The 24,806-nt window shown below is 37.9% G+C and overlaps 1 protein-coding gene across 15 annotated transcripts in view; it reads left to right on the top strand.

Annotated features, from left to right (window-relative positions):
• KHDRBS2 (KH RNA binding domain containing, signal transduction associated 2) overlaps nucleotides 1-16,596 on the top strand; it is a 344,845-nt gene extending 328,249 nt beyond the window's left edge. For 7 of the 15 annotated variants that reach the window (XR_007202163.1, XR_007202165.1, XR_007202168.1 and 4 more), the window contains 4 exons: nucleotides 1,966-2,070; nucleotides 9,296-9,345; nucleotides 13,686-13,823; nucleotides 16,338-16,596. The gene's annotated coding sequence lies outside the window, so the exon portion shown is untranslated. The remainder of the gene's footprint in view (nucleotides 1-1,965; nucleotides 2,071-9,295; nucleotides 9,346-13,685; nucleotides 13,824-16,337) is intronic. The other 8 variants (XR_007202175.1, XR_007202174.1, XR_007202171.1 and 5 more) reach the window with 7 other exon arrangements.
• The last annotated feature ends 8,210 nt before the right edge of the window (nucleotides 16,597-24,806 follow it).

Here is a 24,806-nt window from a genome sequence, read left to right as displayed (position 1 = left end):
TGCCTGTATTTACTACAAATAATAAAACTGGAGTGTTACACTAATCAAATTCAAATCAGTTTGAATGCATAATTTTCAGTGAATAGGTGCTTATGAAACACAGAATGAACTCCAGAAGGGAAGGTTCATTGCTTCCTAATCAAAAGCAGTCAGCTTTAAACACCAGCCAGTCAGGTGATAGGTTTGTCATTTCTCAGCTGTGCTCTTGTAGGGAATTTGCCAAGAAGGCTTGACAGCCTTTAAACTTCACAGAGCCTTTTTTGCCTGTTTCTGAACATCATGTTGAGCTACAAAAACTCCTGGGAGACTGGGAGGAGAGGCAAAATAACAGTGGTTCTATTAAAATATATTTGCTGAAATGAATGTCAAGCAGAGTTTATGGTGCAAAACCCAAGTATTTCCTGAAGAGAAATTTTCACCACCCCTCAGGTCTGATTCTTCCTTGTCTAATGATGTCCAGCTGCCTTGGGGGACTGAGGAGTGTCAGTGATTAATTGCTTGGGTGTCAGAGAAATAAAGGCTCGTAATGCATCATTAAAAGCTAGAAATCAGGATGTCTGGATTATGATGGGCAGCTTAAAATTAATATATTACTGCTACGTACAATTAACAACCCAAGTCAGAAATCATTTGCTTTCATAATTTAGAACAATGGCAGCTCTCCAGTGAAAACATATTTACAGTAGTTTTACTTTGCCTTCTAGAGGCTTAGTACAAAAGGGAGAGACAAAAATTAGTATGCACCAAGGCAGTTAAAGAGAAACCTGTCTTTGAACTGTTCTTTCATTTTAATCAGCATGAGCTCTGCTAAATAGGGAAAAGAATTATGAGTAGGTGGCAAGCATCTGGGTTACTGAGGGCAAATCACTCTCAGGGGAATAAGTTGGCAATCTGAGCAACAGAGTCTGACCTGTGCATGACTTGGGATGAGCAGGTCTTCTCTGTTTTAACCCAGCATGAGCAGCAATTGCAAGGCAGCCAACCTGAAGTCCCTCAATCATCTTCCCCTACATGAAGGTCTGTTCTCCCCCTCCAATGGCAATTATAACATTGTCCTAGAAGAATTTGTCAATGTCTTCTATTTCTGTTTTCTAATGTCTTTGTAATGTCGTTCTAGTGTCTTCTATTTCACATCCTTAACTGTGGGACCTCATACATGTTTTAGTGATTTTTGGTATTCGTTGAAGTCCCATTAAGCTTCTTAAATTCTTAAATGGCTTCTTGGCGGGATTTTGTTGGATTTTTTTCTTGTAACTTAGGCTATAAAAGTAGCACCATAAACATTAATTGAAGAGCCATTAAGCAGTAGGGCTGTTTGTTTTGGGTTGATAGAGGACATAAAACTTCATACCCTGTGGTGGAAAACAGTTAGATCTGATGATGAACATGCTATTAAATATACCATTACCAGACTTCTATCAGTTTAACTTTAGAAAATAGCAACCAGCTGTAGCCAAAGCATACACAAGTGATAGAAAGTCATATTTTAATTGTCATGTCGTAGCCTGTTACAAATATTGTCATTTCTAATGTTTTATGCTAATGACAGTGACTAATAGTAGTCATTATCTCTGTTCATTCTCATAAAAATTTCCTCAAGAGAGTATGATCACAACTAGAATACTGTTTAAAATTAAATTGTGTTTTTCTATAATGGAGAACATAAAAAAAAATTAAATACTGAGAGGTTGGCTAAGTATTTTATTTCGTAATAGCGTGTGTTCGACAACTACAGCTTTTGTTAATTGTGCCTGAAGTTGAACCGATATCCCTTTTAGAAACATTTTGGCATGCTAGCATGTGTATATGTCATGTCTTCATATGGTTTCTGAAGAGTGGAATAAAAGGTGAATCTCACAGAAGCCATAAAGAGTCTGGTGCTACCCTTGTAGAGGCTTAATATTAAGAACATTGAATTTTCTCATCCATTTCTTATTTCAGTTATGAATTCTGCTTACTTGACAGGTACAGAGTACTTCATTATGTGCACGAACAGAAATGCTTAAATGGATGAAGCAGCTATTTACGTCTGATAGGAGCTAAGTGGGACATTAAATTAATGCCAAACAAGTGAGTGCTCATTTTAGTTTTGTTATAAATGGCTGCAGCACAGCAGTAATGTATTGACTCTTACGTGCTGACAAGTTCTATATTTCTTACAAACTTCCCTTAGAGCTCGATGTGGAAAGACAAATTCACACTCTGCATGATGAAATTAGCAGCAGATGCATTAATAATTGAATAAGGATCTCTGGAGACACACCACAGTTCAGAAAGAGAGTTGTTGACTGGCTGGTTTAAGTAGAGGCTTCTGTCCTTATATATATGCACTTACATAAGCCCTGAGTTAAGAGCTGCTGCCTGTATGTAGCCTTTGATATCAAATCCACTTCCTGCTCTTAGCAGACTTTGCATAGTTACATTTGACAGGTCCACAAGCAGACTGACAACCATTAATCTGGGCAGAGCATGGCCTTGCTCATCCCTCCTCTCTGACTGTTCTTAAACTTCAAGGCAAACTGAATGCAGTTTCTTTTGGAATCATCTCCAGACAGCGAGTGGGATAGGAGTGACTGAAAGGCTTTCAGTGTATGCCAGACCCTTGTCATAGACCTCCATTCCTATAGGGTTGAAAGTTTCCTGAAGTGCAAATCCCAGCTTCTCTCACAAAGAATTAGGATACTGTACTGCCATCTTCCTTCCCAGCAAAGATAATGTCCTTTGATTTAACCACATGCCCAGATTGGAGAGGGAAGGAATTTCACAGAATCACAGACTGGGTAAGGTTAGAAGGGACCACAGTGAGTCACCTGATCCCACTTCCCTGCTCAAGAGGGGCCATCCTAGAGCACATTACCCAGGATTGTGTGCAGACAATTCTTGAATATCTCCAGTGAGGGAGACTCCATAGCCTCTCTGGACAATCTATTCCAGTGCTCAGTCACTGCACAGTAAGGAAGTTTTTCGTCATATTCAGGTGGAATTTCCTGTGCATCAATTTCTGTCCATTGCCTCTTGTCCTATTGCTCAGCACCACTGAGCACAGCCTGGAAACATCCTCTTGTCACCCTCCCTTCAGATACTGATAGACATTGATGAGTTCCCCTCTCAGCTGACTCTTCTCGAGGCTCAACAGCCTTTCCCTGTAAGAGAGGTGCTCCACTCCATTAATAATCTGTGTTCCCCTCCACTAAACCTGCTCCGGGAGCTCCATGTCTCTCTTGTACCAGGGAGCCCAGAATTGGGCACAGCACGCCAGGTGTGGCATCACCAGGACTGAGCAGAGGGGCAGGATCACCTGATGTACCCCAGGATACCATCGGCCTTCTGGGCCACAAGCGTACACTGCCAGCTCAATTTGTGTCTTTTGGACAATGGCAAAGAAAGCAAGAGGATTGCCAAAAAATAACTCCAGTTTTTAAAGATACCGCCAAGTCTATGATATAATTCTTAATAGTTACTTTGTAGTCACTCCTCACACCAAATAGTATTTTGCTCAGAAGATATTGAGTAAATAGTGTGATATTTCATCCACAGCAATACTACTGAAGCAGAATTCTTATGGGTTTAAAATCAGAACTTTATTGCACAAGTGCCAAGAGAGTGATAGTAATTTGAATAGTCTGAAAATTTGTTCCAGTTAGAAGAATTCCAAGATTTAGCACAGTGTTACCAGGTTAACTCCACAGAGCTCTCCTAATTATGCCTGAAAACTTTAGGCACTGGTTTTGAGCACAGGTTGAGTTGACTTCTGTGTTTTGCTTTCCATTAGGTTATTTTGTAAATCTCAGGATCTGGAAGAAAAACTTACCTTTATATATCTATCAGTGTATTTTCTGGAGTTTTGTCAGCTAAAGGAAAGCTAATTATAATCTCAGATTTTAAATATATTGCAATATTTTTCATAAGCTACAGTATGATTTAGTAAAGTGGCACTGTCTTTAAAGCAATACTCAAGATTCAATTGTCTTTAAAACAACAATTCTTCTCTATTTAGATAGGCCATTCTTTTTATTCAATAACACTACATATGTTATTTATTCAGTAAGAGTTTGGTATGAATCTCGTCATAATGGAAATACAGAATTTGAGATCTTTTTAGTATGAGAAACATTTAAAGTTTCTGTTGTCCCTTGAAATACGAGTTAAGTCCCAGAGATTCATATTTATATAATGAGGTATTGTCTTAATCTAGATACTCTGAAACATCCTGCAAGTGGCTCAGCTGAGGAAAGAACAGTACATATTTTGCTTTGTGATACTGAACCAGAGTGCAGATATTAAGAGATCAGAGACAATCAGGTGAAGGACTAAGCATGCCAAAATAATACCCTGGTTTCAGCATCACATCTTCTTTTGGAGTGCTCGAACCAAAGATGTGAAAATTAAATTGGATTTACATAAATATTTTTAGTGAATAGAGGCACCATTTTAGAATTAATATTTTTCATTTGATTCCCACATGTATAATACATTTCATTGCTGTTTAAAAAAAGTACTCTTAACATCATCTGAGTTTTTAAGGAAAAGACCAAGTACTTGAACAAGGTCATGAACGACTAGGTGAGAGGAATATATATGAGTTATATGGACCAAAGAGGAATAAAGAAACTGTATTGACTGGGGACAGGGGGAGAGAGATCACGAGTCATTAACTGTGGCTTTATGCTTCACATCTCTCTACAGTGGGTTTAATCCTATTAACTGATTTCCATTCATTTCATTATTTCCATGGAATAAGATCCTAAGTCTTCTCCAGGGTAGAAGTCAATATTATGCAATCCAATAACTTTTGTACCTATTGTTAGCATATACGAGGCACATCAGTGGTACCAATGTTTATTCATAATATCTGCAATAATTACCAAATTTCACAGCTCTGGCAGTTATCACTCCTGTAAAAGTGGAGATATTCCTAAATCCTTCTAGTGAGTGAATAAACCAATGGGTTTTATCCAGGTTTTGCAGGTCACTGGATGTTCAAAACAGCAAAGCAAATTAAAAGAACCCCTTCTCTTTCTCTATCACAGTGATTTTGCCCTTGAGTATATGAGCATTTGCTAATATAAAAGCTATTGAGGAAGATACGGAGGGAACTTCTTCTAACACTGCCTTATAAGGTAGAAATAAATGTTGCATTTCAAGTCACAGTTCTCCTTGAAATTTGATTTCATTTTAAAAGTCATCTTGAGCACCAAATTTTTGTCTCTTGGTGATTTCCAATCAGACAAAACCACTTAGAAGTGAAAACATAGTTTTCTAATTGTCATCCTGTAACCTCAGCCTAAAGATCAAGTAGCTACTTTTTGATTTATGCCTCATCACTACTACTGATGTTTTTGCAGGCCATAAAATTTTTTCGCCTTGTGCATTCACCACCTTCTAGCCTTTGTAGTCTTCCTCAGTTGCCCCTTCCTGTTGTTGTTGTTGTTGTTGTTAGTAGTAGTAGTAGTAGTATGATGCCTCTTTGAATATTTGCCCAGCTATTGTTTAGGTGCATCATTTTTTGGAATAAGTTGGCAAGTCTGTTAGTACTCCATGCATGCATTTGTACTTTTCTACAAATTGCCCAGAAGAATAAATCGTTCCTTAGATTCAATACGTGAAATAAGGGGGGGGGAGGTATAAAAACCAAAGCCTTTTATTTACATATTTTTCTGAACTTGAACACGGCTGTGGAGAAGCTGGTGTATGCTGCATCCTCCATAAGTACTCTGTTGAGCACAAGCTGTAGGAATGGCCAACACAACTGAAGCAGAGTAAGATGCTGCAGCAGCACATTATTGCAGAGTATCAGTTCTTTCCTCAGGAGCTCTTGGGATGACAGACTAAGCATGGGCAGTGTCCATAGAGAGTCCTTGTCTACTGTGTTCAAGCAAAGCAAATATACAGGGCTGGAGCCTCTGAGACCTGTGATGACTATGCTGAGTTGGCAGGGCCAAAAATTCCACTCGGAATCCTCCACAGAATGCATTTCTTTGTAGCCCACCCTGAGAAGAGAAAGGTCAGGTGTTTCCATATATTCTCTGTAAACCTTCTTTGAATTTAATAAATTGGATGGGATGCCAATTACACAGAATGATCCAAGCTTTTGCATAAAATGATACCACTACATCCCAGTGAGTAATACCCTGATTCTACTTCTCCTGCTATATGAGAAAGTAGGACCTATTTTTTCAATATCTCATGTGAGAAGTGCAGCTTTTTCTGATCACAGACAAAGCTGGGTACTTTTACCAGCTTTTCTCTTTTACTTTCCAGTCTACTGAAAGAGATTTTCCTCTCCTGTCATGGTTTTCCTCAGTTCCCTAACATTTATCAATCCAATTAGTGTTGTCACCTTTCTTTCTTCCCTTCTGTCTCTGATAATGCAGAGATAATGCACAGGATGTCTCCTGACTTTGGAATAAAAATATCTATTTTGAACTACATTGTGCAAAAATGTCTAAAATTGGGCAATAACTTGACACATGCAGATCCAAAGTCTTCCATATTGCACAGTGGACCAGTCACTAAAGAAATGGACTTCTTCTTCAAGGCCTTAGGAGCAGATTTCCCACTGCTGAAACAATAAACTCAGTTTTGTCTTTCAGGCACTCTTGGGGAATGCCTCTCTCCCACACAGCTGCAGTTTCCTGTCCTTTCTGTTACCTACCTTTGCTAATCATAGCTCCTGTGGAGTTGATAGGAGATTTTTACATAGGTTTTTGCAACTTAAAAATGCCAGTCTTCATGGGACAGTGAAGAAAATTAAGAGGACAGAACCAGCATGCAGTGTAAATAAATTGTGGTTACAATCCTAATCCAAGATGGAAATTCAATCCATGCACTTTCATCCTCTCGTAAAGTCATATTTAATACTCATTTCCATAGTTATATTTAGATACTCTGGATGTCTCCTCTAATGTACTTCTAAACTTGTCATTTTAATATATAAAACCTTTTTGAACATAGATGGTGCAGTAAAGACTTTCAAAAGATAATTGCAAGTTCAAAGACTTCAGTTAGGACAGCAATTCCTCAGTACAAGCAACTGGATCCTCTGTCACGAGATAAATGTGCTAAGAGAGTTAGAAGGGCTGGAATCTCAAGATGGCAGTTGGAAACACAAAGCAAGATGGAATACTTTTTTCTCTGAAAAATAAGAAGCCATGTGTCTTGGATGCTGCCTAGCAGGAGCAACTGAAATTCAGGCAAGGAACAAGGGGTGTTGTGCTTGCCTAACAGTGCTTGCATAGAAATTACCCATAAAGACCCAAGGAGTACGAGGTGCTTCAAAATCAGGAGACAACGCAGACTTGAAGGGATGACTTGGAGCAGCTCCTGAAAACTCCTGTGCCTAGACATGAGCAGAAAGCTAGATGTTAGCACAGGAAGTTTCCTTGCCAGGGCAACAGATTTTGCACTCTCTCTAGCTTTAACATCAAACCTACATGAAGTTGAAGCCTTCAAAGTGAACGCAGCTTTTGGCTTATTGGTTTCCTTTTAAGCAATAGTCAAGAACAGGCTGGCAATGCATGCATAATTTTCCATAGTATTGAAACAGGCAATGAATTATTAGTGTTTATATAAATAAGAAATAACACAGGTTGGAATCACACTCTTATAGGGGTTAAAAACTAAAATGATCAGCATGAACCCCCTCATCTCTCAGTAAATGGAGCACAGATAAAGGCTACGTGTGCTGCACTGCGCTATGTAATCGCCTTCTGCTTTAGCATGTTGGTTCACTTATTTCAATAAGCAGTGACACTGATAAACCCAGATTGCAGTATGCACCCAGAAAGAGATGGCCTGTTGGATAACCAGTGCCAAACATAAGCTAAGGTCACAAATGTAGGGATAGGTTACCCAGGAGGAATAACTGGCGACAGAGAAAGTTCATCCCCAGTCTCAGGAATTTGATGCCTCATTTTTGTCTCAAAGGGGAAGAATTTACACTTTTTTTTTTTTTAAAAAAGATGTCACATTGCTCTAGAATTTCCCCCTGTGTTAAATGTACAGAACAGAATTCAACATTTGGGTTCCTCTAGAAGATTAAAGTGGGGTTTGCCATATTCATTCTTTTTGGGGGATTAGGGAGTAATGTTTTCATCAGAATTATGGTTGTCCCCATTGCACAAAAACACATATTTATGACATGTATTAGAAGCATTTCAGTTCAGTGCTTACTAGGAATTAGGCATAGTGATTTTTTCAAGCTCATTTGGCATTTTTAAAAAAATTGCTTTTCTCTGAGCTCTTCTGCTTTTGCTTGTTTCTAAATTTAATTAATAATAAAATTTTCGTCTACAGGCAGCACTGACAATTTAGCCACTAGAATTTTTCAAGTATTTTAGGTTCAGATTAAAGCAGACTACTGAGCTATAAATCAATCTAATATTGTAATTGTACTTCCCATTTAACTGTTTCTTGGACATCAGTTATGCATCAGCCAGATGTTTCTATTGGAATGGACACAATGACTTCTAGATATTTTCTATGAGTCCAATGAATTTAAAATCAAGGAATATAATTCAGTATCCAGAGTTTGGAAGTACATCTTTCTGCATTTTGTCAAAATGCACGTTGCATATTGGTGTATTTCTCAGTTGCCCATTTTAACATAATCTCTGAGATGTCTTAATTGTCTTTTCAGTGCTATCCTGCTTATATTTTTATGCACTTCCTATTTTGACATCTCACTTTGAGTCATATTCTTCTAGTCTAATTAAAGTATATTCGGCATCAATCTTTATATGAATACAAAGTGGTGCAATATTAGCCCTTTATTATGGCTTTCCAATTATTCCTATTGCTTTTTGTCAGAATCTCATCCAGCTTTTGAACTTCTCCCAATCGACCTTGATCCAGAGAGATATTTAAGATACGACAATACTGACATGGTGCAGAGATAAAGATTTTTTTGTAATGACTGGTTGTTTAATTGGTAGTTGAATGGAAAATATTTTGAGTATTTAGGTACTCACTCTGAGTTTTCCTATAAAATCAGAAAGAATTATCTCTGCAGAGAACCTCAGAAGAGGGTGCAAGGACTGTGAAACTTTTGCAGGCTCTTCTAATGCATCATATAATGAAAACGTGGGAAAAATTATCCTGAATTAAATACAAAAACGTAATCTATGTTCTCTATGTTCTTTATGTATCTGCTGTTCTTGTGCTCCAGATCTCCTTCTTAGAATTTCTACTTGCCCTGTATGCCAGAAATATTTTCTGTAATATTGCATTATGTTTAGCATTATCATAAATATACTTTTGAGTAAAAACCACTTTTTTTGTAATTTGTGAACTGTAGAAAATCATTCAGCTCATCCCAGTATCTGTGGATTCAGCTGGCAGAATGAGGTAAGCATAACATTACCGTGGCAAATAATTCACTTAAAGAATGCAGTGTATACGCTTCAGATGTGCAGATACCTCAGTACAATCCTGCATGTGTCTGTCCTGTCAACAAAAGGGCAGGTATTTCCATCACATGGAAATTGGTTGGCACAGCTAGTTCTCTGTGAGAACTGGAAAAATGGACAGCAAAACTGATTTTGTCAAGGACAAAAGGAGAGTGAAGGGCAACACAAGAGAAAACAATAATATATTTAGGCATATAAGTAAAAATACTTGAATGATCCTTACCAAAGCAAAGGACAGTTAAGAGTGATAAATGTAATAACTGTGAAAAATAAACACGAGAACTCATTTAAGCTTTTTACTAAAACCACAGAAGGTTGACTTACCATAAGCTATAAAAGATGTCATTAAATCATCAGCCTTTAAGAATTGCCTATTGTGGTTTCTGAGATACTCTTTTCTCTCCCAGTACTCTGATTAATTTTGTACAACTCCAGGAATTGGTACCTGTAAGCAAGTTCCAATGTCAGACAGACAAAGTAAAATATAAAGTCATATCTTATTACAATAAGCAATCCTATTCACCTCAGTAGGTCTCGTCATAGGTGTATAGGTGGTAAGATCTCTCTCTAGAATTATGCTGTGCTAAATATTACAGTACAGCAGAAGGTTTAATAAATGGGCTACATCAACTTCAACGGTGTTCTGTGGAGTATAGTCTGTGTACCAATAAAAACCTCCACGATTTTTATTAATTCCATTAAAGTAGCACGCTACCTCCAAATATTTATAGAGATCAAGCAGATTCACTTCAGGACAAATCCTTCATACATACCAGAGGGACCTTTCCTGAAATGTAAACAGTTGGCATCTGTTGAACCATAATCCCTGAATTAGAAACACAAATGTTTGGATTAACAAAAAAATGGAAAGCCTCATTCTTTGTTGTTGACCTCCTGGTACATATTTTTTCACTTTCAGTGTTGTGTGCATGACTAGCGTTCTTTATTCAGGACTGGAAATGCAGTGACTTTTTGGCATAGTGACCACAAAGGACAGTGGTGATTAAATTCAAGCCAGCACAAGCCATCAGTGATGCTCACTGACTTGGGAAGATTTGAAATCAAGTCTTCAGTTCCATGCTACACAGGTGATGCAATATGAAGCAACTGAGATTTGATACTCTTAAGAATCAGAGAAATAAAAGGATATTTATTTTACCCCTTTAAAAGAGTATATTGATCTGATACAGGAAGAACTTGAGGAAATATAAAACATAAGCTTGTGAGTACCATCACTGAAATCTATTTGGTTTTATATACATAGAGTTTTAGCATCGCACTGCACCAGGAACTGTGTTCAGTAACTGTTAGGTGTTTTAGCACAGACCCAGAATCACTGTCATATTTACAGTGCATATATATGTAACACAGAATGAGCATATACAGAATATTCCATTGTACAAACTAAAGCTATAACAATGAGCAAACTGCTTTAATTGTAGTGCTGAGGGAATGAAATTTGAAATTCCTTTCCTAAGTAACTTACTTTTGGGTAGTGCTTTTTTTCTTGAAGAGATTAAATACCCAGCTATTGGAGAGCACTGAAAAGTTGGAGAAGAATGAGAATGAAGTTTCAGGTGTTGGTGCTGAGAACCAGAGGAACAAGCAGTGATCTTGGAATGTCTGCCTCTTCTGGTTTGTGCCATGGTTTTAGGCTTTATGCATCCCAGTAGGATGAGCCATGATCAAGATGGGGTTTCATGGATTTCAGTCTTACTCTTCCCAAGCCGCACTCCAGCCGCTGCTTCCAGTGTCATGCCAGGGTCTCCAAAAGCTGTTGTAGCTTCTCCAGGTCCATAGCAGGAGGTGAAAGAACTAAATGCTCCAGGTCAACCTACCTGGTGAGGGGGTTTCCTGCAGCCTGTGCTCCCAAGGGCAGTGGATTGGTAACTGCACATTGGAGCTGGCAGTGACATCTCTGAACCAGCACCTCTTTGGAGCCTGAGGCACTCACCAGCTGTTGCCTTTGGCAAGACGACAGGGAAGCAGTCACATTTCCTCTGAATTCTGCCGAGCTTTACACACACTTGTGACAGGTACTCAGAGTACACTCTTTTTTTTTTTTTTTTGGATTTCACAGATCTATTTGGCTGGGAAGTAAATTCTACGTAAGTTTCAGGGAAGGCTGGAATTCTCCACGTAAAAAAAGTTTGTTGCCTTGAAACTGCTACAAAACAATAAAAAATCAGTAAAATACCCCTAAGTGTAATTTTAATTGTTTTAATAAGTTCTTTCATGTTGTATTTTCATGTTATTAATTTCTGTACATAGTAGACTTCATTATACTCTGTAAGAAGAAGGGAAGGCTTTCAAATTAGATTGCATATTGAATTTTAGGTCTGCGCATTAGAATTTTCATATGATTTCAAAATTATCAAAATAATTACTTCTTGTCTATGCAAATGTGAAGGGTTTGCCTTCATTCCTACTCTGTCATAACAAATCCAAAATTCTTGACAGTATAAAAAATGTGCCCTGAATCCTATTGTCAATATTCAGCTATTTCCCTTTTCATAAGAGAATGTCATTTTACCAGACATGCCTTTAACCCTGGGGTAAAGGACAGTAGCTCTTGCCGTGTTAAATAACGAGCTGTGTAAATTTCAGCTGTTGGGGATCTATTCTGTGTCTCCAACAGGAGGAAAAGGTATTTTCAGTGGTTATGACTTTTAATATTAATAATTTGAAATAACTGATATACTGATATCATTCATGGAAAATCTAGTTTTTCTGCACCCTTACTTTTGCCAGAAAGGTCTTAGCAAACAATATAAAGTCTTGTTATATTATGGCCATCACCTTGACACTAGAATTGGCATAGTGCAGTGCATTTGTATTTACAGTTTGTACACTAGCACATTTCACCCTTGCTTTTATTATTCTACTATCATGTAATTCATATCTTTCCAGATTTTGTCACCCTGAGTTACTTATTCACCTGAGTAAGGCCATAAAAATAAGGTCTGAACATCTTTAATTGTAGCCATGAAATGAATGTAAGAGTTGAGAGTGCTGGTCTGACTGTGGGTGTCTGTGTCCTTACAAATCTATATGCCATCCTGGACTGTGACAGGCAAGCAGGACACAAATATAGGTGAAAAAAATACCTTTGATTTCTGATCTGAGAGATTGTCTGTGACAGCCACAATACGGGCATAGAGAATCTCAAATCTTGGATTTGTCTCTGTTGCAGAATGTAACATTCTTTGCTTGCGCAGAGAAAAGAATTCTTCCTAATTTCACAAAATGCAAAATATGGTCAATCACAGCCACCATTAGTAGGATCTGTTCAGGGTTCTTATATTTTGTCATTGTTGCTCTTGTTTGTATTTTTATTTGTGAATATTAAAGCGAGATTTTTAAAAAAACCTTGCAAATGATATTTGTAGAATTAAAAATGTACCTTGGAATTTTTAATTATTTGCATTTTAAGTAGCCAAGTCTACTTCATCATTGTTGTGCAATTTGACTACTTCTATTCATAAGGTGTACCTGCAAGCCACTTTGCTGAGCACTGCAAGGTTAGCAAATACCCTGCAGGAATTAAAAGGCTTGTTTTTTATCAAAAGGGATCAGTGATTAAGGACTGCTTCATTGCTTACAAAAACTAAAGGAAATTATCATGAAATAAAAGCAAATACAAGGATCTAATGGCTCTCCAAGCAAGCATAAAGTGGGATTTGGGGAACTGAGTCCTAAGAAACTTGCTTGACATCTAACTTCAAACAAAAATTGAATATGTAAATGTCTTCCTGCTACTGGGAAATCTATCCAGCTACCAGGAAAGCTGATTCCTATAAGGATACATACATACTTAATGTCTTAAGAAGCTCAACTGCTTAATTTTTGAGAAAATTGTATGACTTTTCAAAAAACCCAGGGCTTTAAAAAGCAGAAAAGAAACCAGGAAAAAAAAAAGGGGGGAAAAACAAGAAAAACCTTAATTTTACAATCCATTGATAAAATTAAATTAGTTTTAATGGGATTGGCTTACTGGTGAAATATTTGGGGATACAAAAAATGTTTCATAAACACAATAAAATCTCCTGTCATGTAAAATCTCTATCCATTCTTCAAGGGCCTGTCAAGAAAACTAGGTTTACTACCTGAATTTTATTTTTCAAAGTAAAAGACAATGTTCTGAAAATCAAGCTATCACTTGTTAATGCTGTCAAAATAACTTGTCAATTTTACACACTTGTTCAATTAGACTTCACTCTTTCTTCCTCCTCATTTTAAATAGTTGTTAATTTGTTATTCTTTGGGCCCTTTTTTCAGAGTCCCGTGGACACAAAACATAAAATCAATGACGCTGAAGTTTATGTAGGCTTAATATTGGGATGAAAAATGAAGGTGCCTGGTCCTGCTGTCAATAAAATATATTTGTGTCGTTCTCCATGCAGCACTTTGAACAGGGTGAGTGACAGCAATCTCAGTCTTAGAAAAGGAAGAGCCTTATGGCTCTATTGTATGGTTTTATAATAGCCCAAAACAAAACATTCATGATCCCTAAACAGATTCAGATACTACATGTAGACAGGGAAAGTAACCATGTGAAGTGCTGTGGTTTTCCAGTCTTTTTTCCATGTACTGCCCTGCTAGGAAAGCACACCAAGGATTGCAGTTTATCAAGAAAGGAGAAATGTTTCCTCCAAGGAATCTTGATATTCAGCAGGAGATTCTCATGGTTTCTGTAGTCAGTTGAGGTTACATTATGGTAATTAGTTCATACATGTAGTCTGTAGTGCCTGCAGTAAGAATGTTCTTGAAGGCCACCACAGGCAGAACAAGTCAGCTGATGCTGCTGTGCCACACTGTTAGTTCAAATATGTAGACACTTGAAAAGGTTTATAAGTTCCCATTTCGGTCACTATGTGTGTGTGTGCATTGCCTGGCTAACCACATGTGCATCCATAGGGATATGAGATCTACAAAAGGATCTTAAATTATTTGCTTTGGCTTTGCTACTTCCTTTTGATATTGAACTTTCTGTATGAATTGAAAGTGAGAAAATAGTTAATACAGTATCTAGATTCATTGTAAACCCTTCCTGACTGATGACTTGCCTTCTCCTGGGACCCAGCATTGTAGCAGAAATCAACTGGTATAACCTGCAGCTACAACTACTTCCTGGAGTTCTGCTTCTTTTCTAGGGAAATGTACTTTTTGTACAGGAAAAAAATGTATCTGAGGAAGTGTGTTATACATGGAACTTTAGGCTGTTGCTCTTCTTGATGATACTAATGTTTTTCCTACAGAGAATCACATGAATTGTTACCTGTCATTGCATCCCCATGTTCATCTCTTAGTACTTGTGGGTGTGAGAGACACCACTTAAAAGAAATCCGCTGCCCAGACTGGGTGATTTCCTTGTTACAACAATATATGTATTTCCTAATGTGTCTTTTGGTTTCATAAGTGCTAATAGAGAGATTCTTACCCAGTGGTTTTAAAATGCTTACTGATCCACGCAGACAGAAAAAGTAAACAACAGCTAAGCAATTGCTCTGATAGACAGTGCAGTTCCTCAGGAGGCAGTCATAACATCCACACCCATGCTGAGTTATTCTCTCAGGAGCACCATTAGCAGTTATTTCATCACCACCAAGTGTGTACGTAATTCTGTAACATCAGTCCCAAGGCTGGCCAGTTCTCCTCGGCAGAGGTTAAACTGTAGGCAAAACCACTTCACTGTTAAAAAGAAAGTAGAAACCAGCCTAAAGTGTTAAACTTAAGCTTAAAGTCCCATTAATATGGACACTTACAGATAAAAGAATTAAACTATGAACACAGTGGAGTAGTGTATGACTTATTTTTAATTGTATACGAAGGGACAGCTTGTGTCTAATTTTTTGTTTAGATTAATAGTTCATTTTGGTTTAAGTATGTTTTAATCCTGAGTTATTCCAAAAAATAATGGTTTTGAGAAGGACACAGTGTCACTGTAGATGTAAGTTGGATATGAACTATGAATGGGATGCTACTTGATGACAAATGTAATCTTTGTAAGAGTAAATAGGTAAATAGTATTCAGAAATTGGCACTTCTTTTTCACCGCATTTGAGAAACTTACTGGAAAGCCATTCACTTTTATGGTTTGTTGAAAAAGGTATGGAAAGTCAAAAAGATGTACAAAAAAGAATTCTGAAAAAAAAAATTAGGAAAATGTACCAATAGTGAAATACTAAATAAATTCTTAGCTATTAATTCAGTCAAGAAAAGACTGAAGAAAGAGAAGTAACTTGACTACAGCCTTCAGCCTACATGCAAAAAGTATTACTGACAGTAAAGAACCCTTTAGTTTAGGAGTAAGGAATGTGTAATTAGCTGGAGCCAAGAATTCCAGTCTGTTCCCCCATCACCAAATTAACAATGAGAGCTTTCAACCATTAGAGCTATCAACCTAGATAGGTCTCTTAGAAAGATAGGCTACATCTCATTCAGAAGCTACAGAGGCTGATGGATAACATTTTGGGACCATGCAGGAGGTTAGACTAGACAATAATGCATAATTTCTTCTGCCCTTAATATCTATTTCTAAATCTAAATAAAAATGAATAAGGTTAACAGAATCTGACCCTCAGTCATATATATTTTATCATTTAATTACATTTCTATTTGAGGATTATAATTCAGTTCTCTTATGACTTCATCTCTGAAACTTTTCTACAGGATCCCAGAAATAGAGTCTTTCTTACTCCCATAATTAAACTTTGAACCAAATAAAAGTTCTTCAGCTTTCTATTCTAAATTAGCATGTGAAAAATTTAAACAGACATCATTTTAGCTTCTTTGTTTTGAATGAATCGTACAGCCCGCAAAGTGTTAATATGTGTTATAGCCCTTGAGCTATACAAATGTGTGGTTTTGTTTTGATCATGCTTGATATGCTATGTCTTGACTAGATCTTATTTCGTTCTGTTTCTACAGGTTAGTGAGACTTTAATCAAGAAAAAAGATCTAATGAACAGTAATTTGAAACACAGCATTTGGAAAGGTCAGAATGGTACATTACATCCTTATTATCCAAAAGAACAGATGAGTTTAATATCCTGGCAGCATTTTCCTGTGAAGAAGATATTAAACAAGAACTGAAAATGGCACAAGGTTCTCTCTTCCTTTTCTATGACAAAGATTGTAACAAGATGATGAAACTATACAGAATAAATCCCATTCTGCTTTAATGGTCCAACTGTGGATTCTGTCTGGATTTCAAAAACCTAAGCCTAGCAGAGAGCCAGCACACATGCTATTTGTTTCAATTCCTTTACAACACACTTTCCTGCTTATATGACCCATTTTCTATTAATATTTTCTAGTCTTAAACAGGGGAAGGTATGTTAACAGAAGGTGCACAGTACACCGAGTTTTGCTACATAATGTGTTGAACTGCAACAAATAATGCACTGCATCAACACTGCTGAAAATACAGATGTTCCAGCTTCTCTTTGAATAACCTAAGAACAGAGATAATGTATTCCAACACACAACACATTGCATGTGTCCTGCTTTGGAGAGTCCCTGAAGGTATGTAACTCTTTGAAGGCAAAGGAACTTGCAGTATATCCAATAGGTTGTTTTAATATAAGAACTGTCAGAATTTCCTACCTTAAATCATTATCTGCATGAAGACTCTTCCTTTTGGTTTATAGGTCTAACGGGAGAAAAAATCTTCTGGAACTGAATGTTGTATTTTAACACTAAAATACACCATCAGGGTCCTCATGTAAAAAGTTATTATGGCAACTAAACAAATGCTATGCTTAAAAAGGAAAAAATTAAGTATATGGCATGCCCTTGTGTTAGTTACTTATATGCAATCCACATGAGATATGATAAATCTGGTATGTACCTAAGAGTGTAACAAGTTAGATTTTAAAGATACTAATAACTATTAAAGAAAACATTTTATATTGTTCCAAAGACTAAAAAAAAAAGTCTTGAAGTATTATTGGCTGAAGTAGACCTACATGGGTTTACACAAGCTCACAATTAGAAATCATGTCGAACCTCTTTTTCCCGCACCATCTGGAGGATACATTTGACAAAAAACTTCTCCATGGTACGTTACATGCAGCACCTTGCTGAGAAAAGCCATTCTGCTTTTCCCAAGAGAGACAAAATGACCATATCCAAAATATGTTTTCAGTATCTCGAGTGAATGTATGAGTATGTATATTTATACTTGTGGGGGTTTTTTTCCTTTTTTTTTTAGGTGATTTTATTTTCCACTGGAGATTGTAAATGTATTTTTCATCCTTTGTTTTGCAACCATAAAGCAGGATAGCTTTTCAATGCATTGGCAATGTGCAACCTATTTTGAAACTTCAAAGGATTTGCAAAACTACAGAAAAGAATCCCTAATGAGTGTTCATTTCCTAAGTGCCTACAGAAATTAATGTTTTCTGGGTGTCTAGAAAAAATCCACTAGATACAATTTTCTATCAAGTTCCTTGTTATTAAGCTAATAGTCCTTAAAACTGAAATGACTACAAATAGCTCCTTTCTGCTTCCTAACCAAACATATCAGCCATCTAATATGCAGCATACGGAAAATAATAAATAAAACTATTTTTTCAGTTCCTAATTATTATTCACAATATAAATCTCTGAATTTTTATCATTTGAATTACTGAGAACTCTGACCATATATATTTTTGCTATGAAAAAAATAAGATACATGTGGTTGTATCCATTTTTTTAAGGATCATGTTTAGGGCATGACTGAATGGAGAATCCAGGGTGCTGAGGGGAGACTCACACAGACAACTCCAGGCTTTCTAGAGAGTGAGTCCAATGATGAAGATGATGGCAGTGGGGTTTGCTACACTCTTTTCAGTTCTCATGATTATGCAAAATGTTGTTACTGTGTCACACAGTATTTAACGTGGGGAACACCTTGAATACCTTGTGCAGCCCTATTTAGTTATTCTTTAAATGGATTTTTTTCACTACGTGGTCAGTCTTTTTTAAAGAATTACCAAAATAATCAAGTGCATCTTATTAACTGATACAAAAGCTTGAGGCTGAACTTTAAGAGACACCTCCTTTCATCAGTTATCTTCAATAAGTAATGTGATTGTTGGGCATTTCCCTTAAGTCTTTCTTCAGTGAGGAAGGTGAATGTGAGTTGTGCATAAAATGTTGTGTCCATGAACCCATGAGAACATCTTAAAGTAAAGGATCACATAATCATCTGTGAGGTATATTCAATAAATTATCAGCAGAACAAAACAAAAAAAGGTGAGGCTGATGGAAAGGTGTCATATTGAGGCAAGATCACAAGAGACACATCAAAGCACAACAGGCCATGTGCAGCACACACATTCCCACAAATAGGATTTTGTGCCAGGAGTTGCTGGTTCATTGTAATCCCAATAAGCAGGACACTCGAGACTCTGTGAAATATGGTTTAAAATACCATTTATTGCAGCTAACACTTTAAAGAAAAAAAGGTTAGCACAGATGATCTTACATCCCTTTAGATGCCAGGAAGCCCAAGTTACGCACCAGTGAATGGGCTTCCATGCAGGCTCAGTATCCAGTGAAGATCTTGTCCATGTAAAGGTTACCCAATATTTCAGTCTTTGAGTTCCTGTAAGGTTTTCCTAAAACAAAATAACTCCATTAATCATTTTCACAGTCAAAAAAAGATAGATACGCTTATGGGAATTTGTTGCTGCTGTTTTAGATAAAGGCAAGGAGGTACAGTGGTGTGACCCAGTGGCAGCTGCCCACAGGCTACTTCATTACAATCAGCCAACCAAGCTTATCCTGCAGGCAGAGGATGTGCAGAGCACAGCACAGACCTGGAGGTCATGTTGTGTGCATAGCACATTTTGTGTGCACAGCACGGTGCAGGCCTGTGCCTGTTTGGGACAACAGCCATGTGGAACACTAACTCCCCTGGGTGCAGTGGGCTCCTGGTCAGGATTTCAGCACATGTATGCATTTGTACCTGGTTCGCATCTGCATATAAAAAGCTGCTTTTGTCCTCCAAACTGAACTGGTGCACAGTATTCAAATCTGCATGCATTAAAAACTGTGTAGGTCCACTGCCAACACTCCTCTGAACAGGTTTCTGTTTATCAAGCTGCATTGTGCAGGAAGTCAGATAGGTTTATAATTACTGAATTTATTGCCGCTAAAAGGCTATGTAAGCACGTTTTTGCAAGTGTGATTTCTGTGCCTGCAGCTCAAATTCTTGTTATACTTGCATTTGAATTTGTTTTATTTTGTCACACAATGTTACTTGGCATTATATGAATAAATAATCCATGAGCTAGAAAACAGACTCAAATCAAAGGAACAAAGTCAGTTGCATTATTAAACAGAGATTAAAATAATTTGACATGAAAGGCATTTTAGAGACAATACAGCCTGTCTGACTTACTGATGTGCACAGAAGCTAATACATCATTCAGCTCTATTACCACCTGACAGCTGCTCAGCATCTAATGGGAAATGTGAGGGTGGTCACAGTCCAGTTCATAGTGGACAGGTGCTGGCATCACAAAAATCATCATCACAACTGGCACTAATTGGCACCCTTGTTGACAGTCTTGGCAGAGAGGCCAGTGATTGGATCTGCACAGAGACTTCCTTGCAAGCTCTGCTGGTTTGGGACACTGGGCTCAGCTCATCCTTCACTTACGCCATCCTTAGTTTTGCACATATTTCACGGGAACACAGTCAGGTCCTGACACTCTATTTGCCCGAAATTTCTGTGAGCCTGAACATTACTGTGACATCTCTCTGGAAGTGATACCCTTGGACAGAGAGTTAGACACACCTCAGAGACACCAAAGCCTGCCACCTGATGCTGGCCAGCAAAAGAGCCTGTGAACTTTCCCTTGGGGTGGAAGAAGGCAAAAGGGGATCAAACCAAATGCTGTTCTAAAGGAGAAGCTACACGTGACCCACGTGGAGCTCAGGTTTCACCCAAGATTTTCTCAGTTTTAGTGTATTTTAGATACAACTGTGATTCTGTGATGTTCTACTAGCCACTTTTACTCTGTGCTTCAGTTTATTCTTTTGTATGAAGGTTCTATTATTTGTCTCACTCTCAGACATAATATGAGGCTTTGCTAACTAATCAGTGCCCTAAAGTATTTAAACACCTCTGATGGAAGTCAAAAGACACATATAATATTAGGATTCACATTTATAGGCGCTTTCATTTCTTAATAATTCCTTTAAATGAGTTGCAGGCAGTGACTGTTGAATATATCCATTTTGCATTTATACATCATTCACTCTGCTTTAAATAGAGTTGCATTAAATACAGTTTCTTGTGTCACCTCAGCCTATCTTGTCCAAATCTGCAGTTAAAACTAATTTTCCTTTGATGTATAGAAACCTGTACTGTTTGTAGGTTAATTATCAGTTTATATTTTTTATTTTAGCTCTATAGACAAATAGGTCAGTAATGTGACTAGGATTTGAGAATGTTTAAATGGTAATAAAAAGAAGTTAAAAGTGGGTGATAAATCTGATCGCAATTAGCAGTAAAAGTATAGAGATGTTACTAGAGTTCATTACTACCTTTTTCCAAAATGAAGAAATAAAGGCAGGCAAGCAGGAGGGAAGGAAGGACAATAAACAAAGGAAGTAAATAAAAAGTAGGAAGGCTGGATAAAAAGAAAGAGAACAGTTCGAATTTCATGTGTTGAGTTTATTGCACATGGATTTGTCAATATATAGATAAAAGTGAGAAAAACAAATCAGAAAAATGATAGCTGAAATCAGGCAAAGTAAATCTTAAAGCACTGAAAAAATTTTGTAAAAAGCCCAAGGTTTGTCTGTGTGTATCATTGTACCTGAGGAAGAGTGTACCTTCATTAGGAACAATAAGGGTATACGATAACATCAGCACTCAAAACACCACCAAGCAAGATTCTGAAATTCTCCCCATTGATTTTTCACTTGTGTATTACATCTGATCCCAAGGAAATATCTTCTCATTTACATGCATCTACATAAATTCCGGATCAAGCCACCAGCTTTTTCTTCCTCCAGTGTTAATAATGAGCAGTGGTTGCTATACTGTGCTCCTACAGACACTCTGGAAACAGAATATGTCATCGTTAGCCTAATGAGGGGAAAGAGGGAGAGAAATTGCTAAATGTTTTCTCTCTAGCCCAATTACAGCAGAGAGAGCAAGACGAAGAGAGGGGGAAGGCGTGCTGGTGGGAGAGCTGTGTACGTGACAGATTTCTTCCTGCCTTTAGCTACGACAGCTTTCTCGTTAGGTAGAACTGAAAAAGACAAGAAGATGTGGGAATACAAAGGATAAACCCTTTGACTGAAATCAGACTGTGGTAGCATGGTCCCTCAGTCTGAGCTGCACATTGCCTTCCAAAAGTAGCTTGCTTGGGAAGGGAAGAATAAGATAACAAGTACACTATTGTCATTACTGGTCTTAAGACAAATTATCTATACAAATAAGAAGGAGCAGAATTTGTCTGCCTGCTGAAAGCTTCCCTGGCCATCCAGAGTCCCCCTTTAGGACTGCTCTAGAGGGAGAGAACTACTTGTGTATGAAGGACATCTCCAGTTTAGAGGATGCTAGCTCACTGACAAGTGCCAACTCACTCTTTATAAAGCAAGCAGAACTGATCCCGTGATGTTTTGTGCCAGAATCATCAGGCCTGCTAGAAAGGGTGTCTACATCCCTAAGTACATGCTAGGTCCCAAACTCGTCCTGTCCCACAGGACAGGCCTTGGCACTGCCAGGTGGTAGCTCACCTGGCCCAGGTTTTTGCCAGGTACCTCAAGAAAAATTTCCCATTACAGATAATTGCAAGGCAGTGCTCAGGGCTTAATGCCTGGCCAGTATAGGTTTTTTTCATAACTCGGAGTCTTTGGGGGCGAGTGTGCACTTTTGGAATCCAGGTGCTATGCAGGGAGCTGAGGGTCCTAGCTAAAAGCCATGGTATGAAGGTTTGCATGTGTATCACTGAAGGTGAGGAGAATGTTCTCTTTCCAAACACAAAAGAGTCTTGCATCCAGTCCTATAGCATGGCACTGTACACACATTCTCCTAGGGCAGAAGAATACCTGCTGCTTTAAACTGCAGCAGATATATAAATGGACGTGTTAGAAACATTTCTTTGCACCCACAGCACTGCTGTTGACCCCACATGCAGCTAATGGCACCTTTCTGCCATGCTGTGGCCACGTATTAAAAATACATCCAGCCCATGGGACCCAAACATTGCTGACTGACTGCATGTGACCCGGGGTCCATGGGCAGCTCCACTGTGTCTGCAACAGGACAAACACATGAGGAGGCAGGTGAGGGGTAAGTCAGTGGAATATTCTTCGTGCCCAGACTCTGAAATTTCACAGGACTGCATGACTACATGAAGATGCAGAGTTTTTCCATGGGTTAAAGAGACCTGCAACCAAGGCTAACTAGGAAGGTGGGAGTTTTCTTGTTATCACATCAGCCACCAGTCCCTGATGCAATTCCAGAATTATATCCCACACTGTTCTCATTACCTGCACAATGGCCTGAGCCATTCAGTGGACAGAAGAAACTACCTTGCATCCCTATTTATATATAGTGCTCAGACCCTGAGCTGAACAATAAAAAGCAGGATTGATGTGCCTAGTATAATCCAGTCCCCAAATGTTGAACTCCTGTTACTTATTTTAAATCTCTCCGCATTTTCTTGCATTCTGGCTAAAATGTAGCAGCTTTGTGGGCTAAACGATAACTGTCCTTTTACCATTTCCAGTGCAAGAAGGTTTAGCTAAGGAAAATGATTTTGTAAAGACTTGCTATGCTCTGCTAGTCTTACCGATTGCAGTTCCTGCCAGTAGCTAAAAAGAAGTTGAGAAAGTTCCTAAGAACACCTTGCATCACGAGTCTTTTGCTGTAATTATTTTTTAATCTGTGACTCCTGACTCCCCATCCTGAGAGACCTTCTGGCTTGTTCCATCATCCAGGCATGACTGGATTAGATTTGTTTTTCCCCTGCAACGAGACCTAGTTTCTTTATTCACTACTCATCTGAGCATAGAAAGTAAAAGGGGAATATTTGGTCTGGTTTCTGGTTGTCCAAAAGGAGTCACAGGGATGATTTCCCAAGCCCTCCAGTTAGGAATACAGGAAAGGAATGGAACTCTTCTGTCAGCCAAATAGATATTGGGAAAAGTAGCCTGTGCTGCTTTGGAGAGAAGGATAAGGCTGCCAAGAAGACTGGCAGTAGCCCAGATTGATGTAAGTGAGCCCAGTGCAGCCATGTCTGTACGATGGCAAACAAACAGGAGATAAGGGAAGACTACAATTAGGGTCCAGATGCTTTCAGTCTCCTTGCAATATTTTTATATTATTCCATATTTCTTACTGAGTATTTATATATTATAAATATTCTAGTCAACATTAACAATGTCACCAGATTTCCTTTCAAAATCTGAAGGTTCAGGTCTCTAAGGGTTTTTCACATTAGATTCTTTTCTCCTCTTTTACGCTTTGTCTCTTAAAAAGTACTAAGCTGCCTAGTTAAAAAACACCCGACTCATGTTTGTAATACTCAATTTCTGTCTATTCTTTTATTAAAAATTCTGACCCACTAAATTCTGACATTCTAGCACTGTAGTCTGTGCAGGATGCTAGCAAAATTGGTATACACATAATTCAGTACTTTCAGTTCCTCTTTCCTGAACTCCAAATGTCACAAGATCTGAAATAAGGACATTATTCCTGAGGCATGAGAACAAGATACCAAATCCAGTCTGATTTAGTGACAAAGCCTGCCATTTTGGGAGATATAATGGCTATATAATGAAATGGTATCTTATTTTTTTACAAATGCCATTTTCTAAAATATCATACTTGAAACAAATTAACCACTAATTGTTTCTCTAGGGAGTTTATCCCAGTGGTATAATTTAGTGGACTAATGTGAGTTCAGTTAACTTCAGCTCTTGAAAACCAATCACATGACTGGATCCCTTTAATGTTTACCAGTGGCAGGTCTTTGTGCCCCAGCCTGGAAATAAATGCCTTCTGTTACCCAGCAATGGTCTGTGGTGGGGTGAGGAGGAAGGGGATGAGTACAGTCAGCATTAGTATGATGCTGATACTACTCAGGTGCTTTCTAGCTACTTTCCCCTTCCTGTCATACCTCAACTGCTTCCAGGTCTGCCTCACATTAAGGAGACTGAAGTTATTAGATTCAACACATATTTTATTTTTTTATATAAAAATACTGCATTAAATAGGAGAGTTCTGCTAACAGCTACCAGTAAAAATTGTATCCTGATCAGCGATACCAACACAAAAGGCCAACCTAGCCTGAATTATCTGTCAGCACTTCAGCAACATTCCAATTATTTTCATTATTTAGAATAACCAAAGCAGTATTTTGAAATTACATCTAAAACTGTAGT

The sequence above is a fragment of the Corvus hawaiiensis genome, chromosome 3 (assembly GCF_020740725.1).
Source record: "Corvus hawaiiensis isolate bCorHaw1 chromosome 3, bCorHaw1.pri.cur, whole genome shotgun sequence".
In the NCBI taxonomy this organism is placed as follows: domain Eukaryota; kingdom Metazoa; phylum Chordata; class Aves; order Passeriformes; family Corvidae; genus Corvus; species Corvus hawaiiensis.
The sequence above is the reverse complement of the archived record's forward strand: the minus strand, read 5'-3'. Positions and strand labels throughout refer to the sequence as shown.